The sequence below is a fragment of the Halichoeres trimaculatus genome, unplaced genomic scaffold (genome assembly GCF_033239565.1).
Source record: "Halichoeres trimaculatus isolate MK-OKI-2021-1 unplaced genomic scaffold, fHalTri1.1 fHalTri1_scaffold_41, whole genome shotgun sequence".
NCBI lineage: Eukaryota > Metazoa > Chordata > Actinopteri > Labriformes > Labridae > Halichoeres > Halichoeres trimaculatus.
This window is the reverse complement of record NW_027437219.1, coordinates 401,217-414,000: the sequence shown is the minus strand read 5'-3', so window position 1 is coordinate 414,000 and position 12,784 is coordinate 401,217. Positions and strand designations below refer to the sequence as shown.

Genomic DNA, 12,784 nt, shown 5'->3' with positions numbered 1-12,784 from the left:
GAGAGCATGTATGCCCCCACCTCCCTGTGCATCGTCCCTGGGTCCCGTTTCCTGAATTACGAATAGGGAAGCCATCGAGATCAGGAAACAGGGCCCAGGGATAATGAACAGGGAGGTGGGGGCATACATGCTCTCACACACCTGGAGCAGCGTCCTGCACAGGAGAACGGACAGCGGGAGGCGTGACCCTCCTGTCAGAAAATTTGACAGGAGGGTAACACCAGCAGATTTAACACGTCACACCTATCATCTGGTGACATTTCTGAGGAAGGCGGAAGTTTCCGCCGAAACATGTCAAGGTAGGTGAAAAATCTACATGTCTGAGATAAAGGAAAGAGAACTATATCTATGTTTTCAAGCTTGTTCAGATTGATCTGACATTACATTAAAGGTTCAACACAAAACAAGTCTTCCTGATCATTTTATTTAGGTATCTTGAAATTGCTCACAAAATTGAACTGCAGATATGTAGATATCACAGCCAAAAGACTGGGATGCAGCTCTTGGGTTGATTGCATCTCTCAAAGATGTCAGTTGTTCATCAGTCAGTGGGCATGCAGTGTGTGGAACAATGACACTCAAGTGATCACCACAAGGAAGTCCACTTTCTTCCCAGTCAATGTTGGGGATATCCATGCCCTACAAATAGAAAGCATTTTAGATTGTATAAAGTAAAAGTAGACACACTTCAAAATATTTTGTGCTTTTAGCAGATCTGATTCAATATCTTTAATTAAATGATTTGTTCTAATTACACATATGCATAACCTCTATGCTGTCTGGTCCCGGAACTGGATTATGTGTGCAACCAAGCTCCCACAGCTGGTTAGGAGTCATGTGGCCCTCTGTTCTTAGTGAATGGTTGTCCCAGCCACTGTGGAAAGTATCGAGGTCATCCTGCAGGCGTGGGAGGAACACAAAGTGGCAGCAGAAGAGGTGCATTTCATTGGCGATGCTGAGGAAGCCCTCTTCTTCAAGATAGTGGAGAACATCATAGTAGATGCAGGTTACAGCTGTCCACAGGTCTCTCCACAGCCGCTCAATTCTGGAAAATGTAAATACATTTTTAAAAAATAATCAAAAAAGTGTTTCTAATTATCTGTTTAATTTGTTTAAAATATTTTTATCCCCAATGGATGCACAAAAATTAAATGTTAAAATATCAAATATATTTCAAACAATGAATTTCTTTGTTTTGTATTTTTGCACAACCCACTTAAGATTTAGAACTTGTTTCATACATACTGCATGTCAATACAGCCTATGCATATGTGAAAAAAAATTGTACATGAAAGTTCCCCAGTAAGTAGTTGTCTGCCAACATACTACCACAGCACAGTATGAAAGAGGTGGCAACCTAGCATCTGGTATCTCTATTACTGAACATACCGTTGGTTATGAACACTCTTCCCGGATATAAAGCTGCTCCTTCCAGTGCCACGGACCGTGAACATAATGCGAGCAACATCCACGTTTTCGACTCCCTGATCTGCACGCACCCTGTAGGGAACAAAACACACTTGTAGAGTTCATAAATATACAAATAAATCTATTCATATTTAAATTTAACATTTATATTTGTGTGACATTTAATATTTACATTAAACTATTTAAGACATTCCTTAAATGGCAAATATTACTGTAAAAGTGGCAGAAGGTCACCAGAAAAAAATCACACCAGTTGTTTGTCCATGGTTTTAGCTATATTTGCAAGAGCTTCTTTACAAAAAGTACCTAATAACAGTGCCATAAGAATGACTTAAGTATGTCAAGGCAGAACTCTGAAGAAAGTGTAAAAGTTAAGTCATTTGAGCTCCACATTCACTATCTCTTCTTCTATCTTTTGTACTAAAAGATGGGAAGTAGGGGTAATATAGGCTTTATATAGCCACATTAATGTATGAAATGTACTTATCTCTGACCCAGTATTTTTCCTACCATCCAATTCTCCCACACACAAGGGTTAATACTATACATTCAGTAGGCTACTCCAAATTCTAGTGTTCACTTACACCAGTGAGTAAACAGATTAAAGTAGTTAAAGCAAAAGAAAAACCTCCAATCAATTATCCACACTAGCAAAACTTATCTTCCAGATATAAGATAATGTAAAATATCAAATGTAAGGTGTAGTTAGATTTTGATTTTTCAATTTTTTTACACAAATCTTTACATCACTCTGAAGTATATTTAAGTTCTGTGATTGAATAAATGTAACTTTCCACCAATGGTAGTTCTGTTGTGGTGTAAAATCCTTACTCTAACCCTATATCCATTTACCTGAGAGGAAAACCAAATTTCTCAACCGATTCTTGGAAGAATGCCAGGGTGGTTGATGCAAGATTATTGTTGGCGGCACCAAGATACATTATCTGCAGACCAAAAAATATTACACCTCTATGAACTACACAAGCTTAAATAAGGAAAATGTGTGCACTTTATCTGAAAAAATGGTGCTAACCTTACGGGAAAAACCATCAATGCCTCCAAAGACAACAATGTTGTAGCTGAAAAAGAAACAGTGAGCAACTAAAACTTACTGCAAAACTTACAGTGTTAAACATACAGTTGTATAATGAAACAGACAACATGACAACCACTTTAACAGGTTAGCTGTTATGGTACATATGGAGTGACCTAAAGTTGGCAGTATAAAATGTGTCATGGTGTTAGTAACTAGGGGTGGGAGAAAATATCAATTCACATAAGTATCAGGATTTTTTGTTTGACAATTTTTAAATTAATTAATTTGATTTTGCTAAAAATTGAAACAGGAGAAAAGCATATCATCCCAGCCCTACTGGTAACAACCACATGCTTTAAAACCACTCTTTGTTATTCATACATTTAGTCAAAAAGACTGCCTATTATGAAATTACCGAATCAATTTATGGTTTGTATCTATATGCATCAGAGACTGGGGTCCTGGAACTGAGTAGGTCCGTCGAGCGATACATCCAACATGGCACATTCTGTTGATGACACCAGTGGTGTCAACACGGTGCATGGAGGCTCGGACACGTCTATACTGCACCCTAAATCCCCTGGCTTGGAGGAGGGCCTTCATCATACGGTACCCAGAGTTAGGCTGCCTGGTCTGGATGTCTCTCACACATTGATCTAACTCGTCATCAGTCATAGTGCTGTAGAGTGCTCTTACAGAGAGATCAAACTCAGTCATGCGGCGGTATACCGTTCGCCTGGACATTCCTAGGAGTTTAGCAATGGATGGAACAGACAGATTAAGTTCCAGGAGTTTTCTAAGGTAGTCTGGGGATATGGTCATCCGCTGTCGTCCAGCTGGTCCTTCTTCAAACAGCACAACTGCAGTATGTTGCTCTCTTTCCTCCTTTTCTAAATTGATGAGACTGTGAAGCTGTGTCAGTTCGTTTAAAATAGCTGGACAAACAGTCAATTGACCTGACAAAGCATTCAAAAACACAAGTTCTTGTGTGCAAGTAAACTCCAAGAAGTCTAGGTCCAAAGGCATGCGTCCCAGAATATTCTCCAATCGAGAGCGAAGCCTATCCAAAAGATGATTAAGCAGTTGCTCCTAGGAGAGAAAAAAATTAAATTAAAAAAATTACCCATAGAAAAGCAGACCCATGATAAGTTCTACTATTTAGAGAGTGCAACTTGTAATAGTAATTGCTTCAGATACTTGAACAGTTTAAAATTAGATGGCTATTGACAATTATTACACAACAACTCGACAGTGACCTTCTGATCCTCACTCTCTCCATTTATTAATAGCAGGTATCTGCGTGAAAGAGTCCTTTCTCATGCGCGTCCCCAAAGTGGATATAAAAATGAATGTTTAACTATTGTATCACAAAATCAATCTAAAATTCACCGGATGAAACGCGAATCTGGGCCTCTGCAGGACAATATTAATCCTTTACGGCTGTCATGTCCCACCTCGGTGAAGTTCGTTTCAGGTTGGATCTTCCCAGGCACCTGTTGGTCCTTATATACATAAAACTGCTTAACCGTCGAAGACCCAACGCAAAACTAACTTCACAGCGGTGCACAACCAGACTGCTGCGTAAAGCAGGTAGGTCCGTGGAGTTATGCCCGCTGTCCCCCACCCCCATGCACCCAAGGGCGGCGGCCAAAAGAAAACTGACTAATGTACATTACGTTATACTGCAACCGTGTATCACAGTTTAAATGTCGGTGTTTAAAGAGCAACTCGGGTTTTTTGACACCTGGACCTTATTTATAGGTGTGTGCATGCTCATATACTCACTCAGACAAACATCGTGCAGCTCGGAGTCCTTCAGAAGTTATTTAGATCCAACCGATTTTAGCCGCACTTAGCGGGGGACACGGCAAGGGAGCTTCAGCGCGGGACATAATCTCTGCAAAATCGCTCATTTCGGCTGTATTTTTTCATCCATCGCTATCCATCGTTATCACAAACACGCTCCTCTTCTGTTGCCATAGGCGAACACTGTCCACAAGCGCACCACCAGTTCGCATTGAGTCGCGGACATGCTAAATAAGGTCCAGGTGTCAAAAAACCGGAGTTGCCTTTTAATGTCAGTAATACTCACCGAAGCGATATCTCTTCCGTTGCTCGACATGGCTGAGTAGCCGGTTTCTTCTTGTCTCGTTTGTTTGTATGTTTTTTTTTTTAACTTCTTTTGTTCTCTTTCTCCGTATTTTTCTCCTACTAGTCGCTGCTCCTCTTCTCACGGTACCTCTTCTGCTTTGCAAAACGAATTGACCCTTGGTGACCTGTCATGGTGTCAAATGACCAGTGGAGCGTAACCTGATTGGCTGAGCGTTGTACGACTTGACCAGGGATCGATTGCTTCTCCTTGGTTACCCGGATGTTGAGACTGGATTATTTTTGACACTGAATTTCCTGACACTGAATTTTCTGGCACCGAATTTCTCGAGACATAGATATTTTTTTATGTTGAATTCTTTTTGACACTGATTTTTTTTCGACTGGATTTTTTGAGATGTTGAATTTTTTTACACTGAATTTATTTCAACATGGACAAATATAAAAGGGGGAGAATAACCAATCAGCGCTTGAAATTCGATGTTTTTTAATATTCAAAGTCCAATTTCGATGCTGAAAAAATTCAGTGTGAGAAATTCATGTTCAAATCCTGATGGCACAGTTATACTTCCATAGAAGTGCGGCTAAAATCGGTTGGATCTAAATAACTTCTGAAGGACTCCGAGCTGCACGATGTTTGTCTGAATGAGTATAGAGCATGCAAACACCTATAAATAAGGTCCAGGTGTCAAAAAACCCGAGTTGCTCTTTAAACACCGACATTTAAACTGTGATACACGGTTGCAGTATAACGTAATTTACATTAGTCAGTTTTCTTTTGGCCGCCGCCCTTGGGTGCATGGGGGTGGGGGAACAGCGGGCATATCTCCACGGACCTACCTGCTTTACGCAGCAGTCTGGTTGTGCACCGCTGTGAAGTTAGTTTTGCGTTGGGTCTTCAACGGTTAAGCAGTTGTATGGATATAAGGACCAACAGGTGCCTGGGAAGATCCAACCTGAAACGAACTTCACCGAGGTGGGACATGACAGCCGTAAATGATTAATATTGTCCTGCAGAGGCCCAGATTCGCCTTTCATCCGGTGAATTTTAGATTGATTTTGTGATACAATAGTTTAACATTCATTTTATATACCACTTTAGGGTTGCGCATGAGAAAGGACTCTTTCACGCAGATACCTGCTAGTTATAAATGTAGAGAGTGAGGATCAGAAGGTCACTGTCGAGTTGTTGTGTAATAATTGTCAATAGCCATCTAATTTCAAACTGTTCAAGTATCTGAAGTAATTACTATTACAAGTTGCACTCTCTAAATAGTAGAACTTATCATGGGTCTGCTTTTCTATGGGTAATTTTTTTAATTTAATTTTTTTCTCTCCTAGGAGCAACTGCTTAATCATCTTTTGGAAAGGCTTCGCTCTCGATTGGAGAATATTCTGGGACGTATGCCTCTGGACCTAGACTTCTTGGAGTTTACTTGCACACAAGAACTTGTGTTTTTGAATGCTTTGTCAGGTCAATTGACTGTTTGTCCAGCTATTTTAAACGAACTGACACAGCTTCACAGTCTCATCAATTTAGAAAAGGAGGAAAGAGAGCAACATACTGACATACAAACATTTATATCCGGGAAGAGTGTTCATAACCAACGGTATGTTCAGTAATAGTGATACCAGATGCTAGGTTGCCACCTCTTTCATACTGTGCTGTGGTAGTATGTTGGCAGACAACTACTTACTGGGGAACTTTCATGTACAATTTTTTTTCACATATGCATAGGCTGTATTGACATGCAGTATGTATGAAACAAGTTCTAAATCTTAAGTGGGTTGTGCAAAAATACAAAATAAAGAAATTCATTGTTTGAAATATATTTGATATTTTAACATTTATTTTTTGTGCATCCATTGGGGATAAAAATATTTTAAACAAATTAAACAGATAATTAGAAACACTTTTTTTGATTATTTTTTAAAAATGTATTTACATTTTCCAGAATCCCCTCCATGAGTGAGCTACCACCTTATCGTGGTGGAGGGGTTTGCGTGTCCCAATGATCCTAGGAGCTAAGTTGTCGGGGGCTTTATGCCCCTGGTAGGGTCTCCCATGGCAAACAGGTCCTAGGGGAGGGGCCAGACAAAGTGTAGCTCACACAGACCCCTTATGATGAGTACAAACAATGGTTCAGCGTTTCCCTTGCCCGGACGTGGGTCACCGGGGCCCCCTCCTGGAGCCAGGCCTGGGGGTGGGGCTCGATGGCGAGCGCCTGGTGGCCGGGCCTGTTCCCATGGGGCCCGGCCGGGCACAGCCCGAAGAGGCAACGTGGGACCCCCTTCCCGTGGACTCACCACCCGCAGGAGGGGCCATAGGGGTCGGGTGCAGTGTGAGTTGGGCGACAGCCGAAGGCAGGGACCTTGGCGGTCTGATCCTCGGCTGCAGAAGCTAGCTCTAGGGACGTGGAACGTCACCTCTCTGGCGGGGAAGGAGCCTGAGCTGGTGCGCGAGGTTGAGAAGTTCCGGCTAGACATAGTCGGCCTCACCTCAACGCACAGCAAGGGCTCTGGATCCAGCCTTCTCGAGAGGGGTTGGACTCTCTTCTACTCTGGAGTTGCCGATGGTGAGAGGCGGCGGGCTGGGGTGGCGATACTCGTTGCCCCCAGGCTCGGTGCCTGTACGTTGGAGTTCACCCCGGTGGACGAGAGGGTAGCCTCCCTCCGCCTTCGGGTGGGGGGACGGATCCTGACTGTTGTTTGTGGCTATGGTCCAAATAGCAGTTCAGAGTATCCACCCTTTCTGGAGTCCTTGGAGGGAGTGCTTGAGAGTGCTCCGTCTGGGGATTCCATCGTGCTGCTGGGGGACTTCAACGCTCACGTCGGCAATGACAGTGAGACCTGGAGGGGCGTGATTGGAAGGAACGGCCCCCCCGATCTGAACCCGAGTGGTGTTTTGTTGTTGGATTTCTGTGCTCGTCACAGGTTGTCCATAACGAACACCATGTTCAAGCATAAGGGTGTCCATATGTGCACCTGGCACCAGGACACCCTAGGTCGCAGTTCGATGATCGACTTTGTAGTCGTGTCATCGGACTTGCGGCCGCATGTCTTGGACACTCGGGTAAAGAGAGGGGCGGAGCTGTCAACCGATCACCACCTGGTGGTGAGTTGGCTCCGATGGTGGGGGAAGATGCCGGCCAGACCTGGTAGACCCAAACGTATCGTGAGGGTCTGCTGGGAACGTCTGGCAGAATCTCCCGTCAGAGAGAGCTTTAACTCCCACCTCCGGGAGAGCTTCAACTGTGTTCCGGGGGATGTAGGGGACATTGAGTCTGAATGGACTTTGTTCCGTGCATCCATTGTTGAGGCGGCTGATCGGAGCTGTGGCCGTAAGGTGGTTGGTGCCTGTCGGGGCGGCAACACCCGAACCCGCTGGTGGACACCAGTGGTGAGGGATGCCGTCCAGCTGAAGAAGGAGTCCTATCGCGCCTTTTTGGCGTGTGGGACTCCCGAGGCAGCAGACAGGTATCGACAGGCCAAGCGGAATGCAGCTTCGGCGGTCACTGAGGCAAAAACCCGGACATGGGAGGAGTTCGGTGAGGCCATGGAGAACGACTTCCGGACAGCTTCGAAGAGGTTCTGGACCACCATCCGGCATCTCAGGAGGGGGAAGCAGTGCACTGTAAACACTGTGCTCAGTGGAGACGGTGCGCTGCTGACCTCGACTCGGGATGTTGTGGATCGGTGGAAGGAATACTTCGAAGACCTCCTCAATCCCACCGGCACGTCTTCCTTGGAGGAAGCAGGGTCTGGGAATGATGGGGTGGGCTCGTCCACCTCTGGGGTCGAAGTCGCCGAGGTGGTTAAAAAGCTCCTCGGTGGCAGGGCCCCGGGGGTGGATGAGATCCGCCCAGAGTTCCTTAAGGCCCTGGATGTTGTGGGTCTGTCGTGGCTGACACGACTTTGCAACATCGCGTGGACATCGGGGGTAGTGCCTCTGGATTGGCAGACTGGGGTGGTGGTCCCCCTTTTTAAGAAGGGGGACCGGAGGGTGTGTTCCAACTACAGGGGGATCACACTCCTCAGCCTCCCTGGTAAGGTCTATTCGGGGGTACTGGAGAGGAGGGTCCGTAAGATCGTCGAACCTCGGATTCAGGAGGAGCAATGTGGTTTTCGTCCTGGCCGTGGAACTGTGGACCAGCTCTATACCCTCAGCAGGGTTCTTGAGGGTGCATGGGAGTTTGCCCAACCTGTCCACATGTGTTTTGTGGACTTGGAGAAGGCATTCGACCGTGTCCCTCGGGGAGTCCTGTGGGGGGTTCTCCGGGAGTATGGGGTGTCGGGCTGCTTGTTACGAGCCGTCCGTTCCCTGTACGACCGGTGCCAGAGCTTGGTCCGCATTGCTGGCAGTAAGTCGGACTCGTTTCCAGTGAGGGTTGGACTCCGCCAGGGCTGTCCTTTGTCACCGATTCTGTTCATAACTTTTATGGACAGAATTTCTAGGCGCAGCCAGGGTGTCGAGGGGGTCCAGTTCGGTGACCTCAGGATTGGATCACTGCTTTTTGCAGATGATGTGGTCCTGTTGGCTTCATCAAGCTGTGACCTTCAACTCTCTCTGGAGCGGTTCGCAGCCCAGTGTGAAGCGGCTGGGATGAGAATCAGCACCTCCAAATCTGAGTCCATGGTCCTCAGCCGGAAAAGGGTGGACTGCCCTCTCCGGGTCGGGGATGAGATCCTGCCCCAAGTGGAGGAGTTTAAGTATCTCGGGGTCTTGTTCACGAGTGAGGGAAGGATGGAGCGAGAGATCGGCAGGCGGATCGGTGCGGCGTCCGCAGTAATGCGGACTCTGCACAGGTCTGTTGTGGCGAAGAGGGAGCTGAGCCGGAAGGCAAAGCTCTCTGTTTACCGGTCGATCTTCGTTCCCACCCTCACCTATGGTCATGAGCTTTGGGTAGTGACCGAAAGAACAAGATCGCGGGTACAAGCGGCCGAAATGAGCTTCCTCCGTAGGGTGGCCGGGCTCTCCCTTAGAGATAGGGTGAGAAGCTCGGCTATCCGGGAGGAGCTCGGAGTAGAGCCGCTACTCCTCCGCGTTGAGAGGAGCCAGATGAGGTGGCTCGGGCATCTGATGAGGATGCCTCCCGGACGCCTCCCTGGTGAGGTGTTCAGGGCACGTCCCACCGGGAGGAGACCCCGGGGCAGACCCAGGACACGCTGGAGAGACTACATCTCTCGGCTGGCCTGGGAACGTCTTGGGATCCCCCCGGAAGAGCTGGCCGAAGTGGCTAGGGAGAGGGAAGTCTGGGCTTCCCTGCTTAGGCTGCTGCCCCCGCGACCCGACCCCGGATAAGCGGAAGAAGATGGATGGATGGATGGATTTTCCAGAATTGAGCGGCTGTGGAGAGACCTGTGGACAGCTGTAACCTGCATCTACTATGATGTTCTCCACTACCTTGAAGAAGAGGGCTTCCTCAGCATCGCCAATGAAATGCACCTCTTCTGCTGCCACTTTGTGTTCCTCCCACGCCTGCAGGATGACCTCGATACTTTCCACAGTGGCTGGGACAACCATTCACTAAGAACAGAGGGCCACATGACTCCTAACCAGCTGTGGGAACTTGGTCGCACACATAATCCAGTTCCGGGACCAGACAGCATAGAGGTTATGCATATGTGTAATTAGAACAAATCATTTAATTAAAGATATTGAATCAGATCTGCTAAAAGCACAAAATATTTTGAAGTGTGTCCACTTTTACTTTATACAATCTAAAATGCTTTCTATTTGTAGGGCATGGATATCCCCAACATTGACTGGGAAGAAAGTGGACTTCCTTGTGATGATCACTTGAGTGGCATTGTTCCACACACTGCATGCCCACTGACTGATGAACAACTGACATCTTTGAGAGATGCAATCAACCCAAGAGCTGCATCCCAGTCTTTTGGCTGTGATATCTACATATCTGCAGTTCAATTTTGTGAGCAATTTCAAGATACCTAAATAAAATGATCAGGAAGACTTGTTTTGTGTTGAACCTTTAATGTACTGTCAGATCAATCTGAACAAGCTTGAAAACATAGATATAGTTCTCTTTCCTTTATCTCAGACATGTAGATTTTTCACCTACCTTGACATGTTTCGGCGGAAACTTCCGCCTTCCTCAGAAATGTCACCAGATGATAGGTGTGACGTGTTAAATCTGCTGGTGTTACCCTCCTGTCAAATTTTCTGACAGGAGGGTCACGCCTCCCGCTGTCTGTTCTCCTATGCAGGACGCTGCTCCAGGTGTGTGAGAGCATGTATGCCCCCACCTCCCTGTTCATCATCCCTGGGCCCTGTTTCCTGATCTCAATGGCTTCCCTATTCGTAATTCAGGAAACGGGACCCAGGGACGATGCACAGGGAGGTGGGGGCATACATGCTCTCACACACCTGGAGCAGCGTCCTGCTCAGGGGAATGGACAGCGTGACCCCGTCAGAAAAATTAACAGGAGAGTCACACCTCCATAACACCAGCTGATTTAACACGTCATATCTATCATCTGTTGACACTTCTGAGGAAGGCGGAAGTTTCCGCCGAAACATGTCAAGGTACGTGAAGAATCTACATGTCTGAGATAAAAGAAAGAGAACTATATCTGTACAACTTCAAGACATAATGAACACCTAAGCTTGAAAACAACATTTAACTTCAGCCACTATGTCTGATAAGCATAAACTGAGGCCCAGATGTAGCTCACACAAGACCAAATCCAGTATGACAAGTGCAAATACAGGCCAGGATGTCATTTTTGAAAGATGGGTAGTCCTTATAATGCCCTGGAATGCGCAAGGTCTCAAAACAGGTAGATGATGTGGGGTATCTGCCCCCAATGATTTCCACAGAGAGACTCTGTGGTACGACCTCCCATCCGGTCCAGAATTTCACCAAGTTGGTGAGTTCAGCTGGTGTTGCTACGAAGTAGATTCAAATGGGTGATGATTAGTCATTAGAATAAATAGCCAACTATTGCACAAACAGCTTAACTTAACAGAAGATTAGACAAACTCTTAAGACGAGTAAACTTACCATTGGTTATGAACTGTCGCAGATAGCCTGACATGCGGCACTTAGTTTCGATGGAACAGTCTTCATCATCACTGTCATCCTCACGAGGCCATGTGATTCGCTGAAGAAGTACCTATGTTGAAAAAAAGAAAATAGAATGACTAAGACAATAATTTTGATTCTTAAATCAATACTCATTACACTCTTTGGTCAAACATAACTGGTTGATACCAATGATGTCAATTGTAAGTAATGTATAGGAATACATCAGTAACAAGAACAAGACAAAAATGGACAGTAATGGATGCCTACAAGGTATAAAAAACATTTTCTACAGCACTAAAAGATAATATTAAAATAAATTCAACCTCCGCGCAGACATTTCCTGCCACATCTTTAGGAAAGAGTAGGGCCACTGTGTCAGGTCTTTTGGTCATCAGTGTCCACAATGGTGTCTCTTTAAGACCTCGTCTCAGCTGTTTTATTTGCCGTGTCACACGTCCTATTACCTGTTAAAAGTAAAAAGAGAGTAAGAACAGAAACCATCAGGAAAAAGTGCAGTATTTTTTATTTTTTTATTTTACCAAAAAGTAACTCAAAAGACTCAAAAACAAATGTACAGTCTGTTTGGATAGACATTTATCAAACTAAGTTTCACTCACAGCATGGATCAACAGCTTCTCAAAAAGCCACCTCCTGTTGTTCTCAGTTAGGGAAGGGAGGTCCCATGCAAAGGCCAAGTCCTGGATGCTTTGTTTATCTTTATCAGACAGTATGGATCCCCCTTCAAGCTTTAAGACAATAAGGGATGTAAAATATCTCGTCAAGGACAATGGATACCAGAGATGGCAGTTAGTGATGGCATGTTGTGGGCTGATACAAATACTCTGCTGATATTAACACACATTCCTAATGGATACACAATAAAAGGGATATACGGATTCATTTTGGTGTTGGGAGTATATATTTGTATACATATGTGTTTTTGTTTTTTATAGTTTATAGTTAGAGCAGGCGCGCTCGTGAAACTGAGGCAGCGGGGATTACGCACTGCGCTCCCGTCTATCCACCTGGCCAACGTCCGCTCTCTGTCAAACAAGATGGATGAACTGCTGCTCCTCAACAGGAAAAACTCAGACTTTGGCAGATCCGCCGCCCTGTGTTTCACTGAAACTTGGCTCAGTGAACACATCCCCGACAGCGCTCT

General features: G+C 45.6%; 1 long non-coding RNA gene across 1 annotated transcript; it reads right to left on the bottom strand.

The window, feature by feature from the left end:
* Positions 1 to 11,287: 11,287 nt before the first annotated feature.
* Positions 11,288 to 12,366, bottom strand: LOC141786537 (uncharacterized). Its single transcript, XR_012597819.1, has 4 exons — positions 12,240 to 12,366; positions 11,946 to 12,086; positions 11,599 to 11,710; positions 11,288 to 11,483 (listed from the first exon to the last, which is right to left on the bottom strand). It is a non-coding gene; the product is annotated as an uncharacterized LOC141786537 (long non-coding RNA).
* Positions 12,367 to 12,784: the final 418 nt, after the last annotated feature.